The sequence below is a fragment of the Sus scrofa genome, chromosome 15, assembly GCF_000003025.6.
Source record: "Sus scrofa isolate TJ Tabasco breed Duroc chromosome 15, Sscrofa11.1, whole genome shotgun sequence".
Taxonomy (NCBI): Eukaryota; Metazoa; Chordata; class Mammalia; order Artiodactyla; family Suidae; genus Sus; species Sus scrofa.
The window spans coordinates 94236311-94239590 of NC_010457.5; the positions used below are offsets into that span (position 1 = coordinate 94236311).

The 3280-nt window shown below is 40.7% G+C and overlaps 1 pseudogene; it reads left to right on the forward strand.

Moving 5' to 3' along the window:
- LOC100512444 lies at positions 299-2519 on the forward strand (annotated as a pseudogene).

The following is a 3280-nucleotide window of genomic DNA, read 5'->3' on the forward strand; positions in this document are numbered from 1 at the left end:
CTCCCAACAAGATTTTCCTCATGTAGTTTTATCACTTGTTTTTAGTTGAATTCCAAAAACAACAGGTAATAAACCCTGAAATAAGCATATCAGGAGCATAGGTCCTGGAGCCAGTCTGCCTCAATTCATATAGTACCTTTGCACTTACTGACTGCATTGTGTTGTGCAAGTTAACCGACCTCTCTGCATACTCACCTGTAAAGTGGGGTGATACTAATAGCATCCTTTATTATATAAACTATGTACTGCATTGTAATATGTACCAATATCTGATGACAGTTGTATAGCAGTTCCTCCCCTTGAAGGTTTTGTTATGAATGGAATGCAAGGTGATTATTTTGAGACTCTACTCTGTATTTGTTTCAATAGATGAGCATACTAATGTTGCAGAGCTTGCAAATGTCCTTGAGATAGACCTATCCCTAGTTAAGAATGCCCTGTCAATGTACTGCAGATTGGGATTTGCCCATAAGAAGGGACAAGTAATAAATTTGGATCAACTTCATTCATCGTGGAAGAATGTACCATCTGTAAACAGATTAAAGAGTACTTTAGATCCACAAAAGATGCTGCTTTCATGGGATGGTGGGGAAAGTAGGAGTCCGGTACAAGAAGCTTCATCAGCTACTGACACTGATACAAATAGTCAAGAAGATGTAGCTGACACAGCCAGTTTAAGCAGTTTGAGCTTGTCTACAGGATATACAAAGCATATCGCATTCCTTTTTGTCTCAACTCTTACTGCCTTTTCTTTTTCATTTTAAGTTTTTAATGAAAGTTTTATACATGATTATTTTATTCCTGCATCTTCTCAATTGTTTCTTCCTTATATTTGTCCTTTTCTTTGAAAGCTACCTGTTCTTTTTTTGTTTTTTTGTCTTTTTGCTTTTTCTGGGGCCACTCCCATGGCATATAGAGGTTCCCAGGCTAGGGGTCTAATTGGAGCTGTAGCCACTGGACTACACCAGAGCCACAGCAACGCGGGATCTGAGCATCTGAGCCACATCTGCGACCTACACCACAGCTCATGGCAATGCCAGATCCTTAACCCACTGAGCGAGGCCAGGGATTGAACCCTCAACCTCATGTTCCTAGTCGGATTCGTTAACCACTGCACCACAACGGGAACTCCTCACTGCCTTTTCAATGATGGGAAATCTTTCACCAAACTTGAAAAGCCATGCAGTCACAATGTTTGAAGTTGGCAAACTCTCAGAAGAGTCTCTGGACAGCTTTCTTATAGAACTAGAAAAGGTTTAAAGCACTGGTGAAGGAGAAGCACAGAGATATTTTGATCATGCACTTACTCTGAGAAACACAATATTGTTTCTGCGTCATAATAAAGATCTAGTTGCACAAACTGCACAGCCAGACCAACCCAATTATGGTTTTTCTCTGGATCTCTTGCACTGTGAAAGCCTTCTGGGATTGGACCCTGCAACTTGCAGCAGAGTTCTAAACAAAAATTACACCCTGCTTGTCTCCATGGCTCCTCTTACCAATGAAATACGGCCTGTCAGCAGCTGCACACCTCAGCATATTGGACCAGCTATCCCAGCAGTCAGTTCTGTCTGGTTTAAGCTGTACATTTACTATATCACCAGGCAAGGACCACCATCTCTTTTACTGTCCTAAGATACAAGACTTCGAAAACTGCCAGATATGTTCCAGGGTTTTGATCAATTACTAATAACGTTACGGAGTCATGATCCTGAGGTGGTTTCTACATCAAATGTGCTCACAATGTTGAATGATGCTTTAACACTTTCAGCAGTTTTGATTCAGGGACATGGTCTGCATGTGATAGGAGAAACTGTCCACATACCTTTCCTGTTTGATGAGACAGAACTCCAAGGAGAGTTTACTTGTGTTAATATGGGTGTCCATAAAGCAGTGCAAATATTAAGGAACAAAGTGGACTTGCAGCATTTTTGTGGATATGTCACCATGTTGAATGCTTCTAGCCAGCTTGCAAACAGAAAACTCAGTGATGTTTATGACGAGAGAGGAGAACCTGATTTGGCTTCTAGCTCAGATGTAAATGGGAGTACAGAGTCATTTGAAATGGTCGTTGAGGAAGCAGTGTAGACTCAGCCACAAAGCAAAACTCTGTTGCCACAACAGAAGCAGATTGGGTTCTTCTCGAGCTGTGCTTTGGAATTCCACTATTTAGTTCTGAATTAAATCAGAAAGTTTGCAGAAAAGATTGCTACTCATGGCCTTTGCAGAAAAGAGAGCCTTCAAAACCTCTTGCATTCCAGTAGAAAACTGTCTCTACAAGTCCTTAACTTTGTTCACTCATTCCAGGAAGCTGCTTCACCACTGGATATCCACAATGAAGCCAGTTTTTCAGGTTTGCTTCCACAGTCATCCTGTGCCGACGCAGAGTTCCACTTCCTGCAAAAAACTTAATATTTAAAGATGGAATCTTAACAGAATGGAGCGGATGGTCACCTTCCTTGCTTCTTCTTGCTAATCTCCATATGCAATAATTTGGTTACACCATTGTTGCTCACACTTTCTGCCTTTTTTCTTTCTTTTTTTTTAACTTTATTAATATTTTTTTATTTTTTTAATTTTTTTATTACTCAAATAAATTTATCACATCTGTAGTTGTATAATGATCATAATCTGATTTCACAGGATTTCCATCCCACAGCCCAAGCACATCCCCCCACTACCCAAACTGTCTCCTCCGGAGATGGTAAGTTTTTCAGTGACTGTGAGTCAGCATCTGTTCTGCAAAGAAGTTCCGTCTGTCCTTTTTTCAGATTCCACATGTCAGTGAAAGCATTTGATGTTGGTGTCTCATTGTATGGCTGACTTCACTTAGCATGATAGCTTCTAGGTCCATCCATGTTGCAAAAAAATGCAGTATTTCGTTCTTTTTAATGGCTGAGTAATATTCCGTTGTGTATATGGACCACATCTTCTAGATCCACTCCTCTGTTGATGGACATTTAGGTTGTTTCCATGTTTTGGCTATTGTAAATAGTGCTGCAATGAACATCGGAGTACATGTGTCTTTGCAAGTCGTGGTTTTCTCTGGGTAGATGCCCAGGAGTGGGATTGCTGAATCAAATGGTAGTTCTATGTTTAGTTTTCTGAGGCATCTCCATACTGCTTTCCACAGTGGTTGCACCAATTTACAATCCCACCAACAGTGTACTAGTGTTCCTTTTTCTCCACACCCGCTCCAGCACTTATTGTTTGTAGACTTTTGGATGATGGCCATTCTGGCTGGTGTAAGGTGGTACCTCAGAGTGGTTTTGATTTGCAT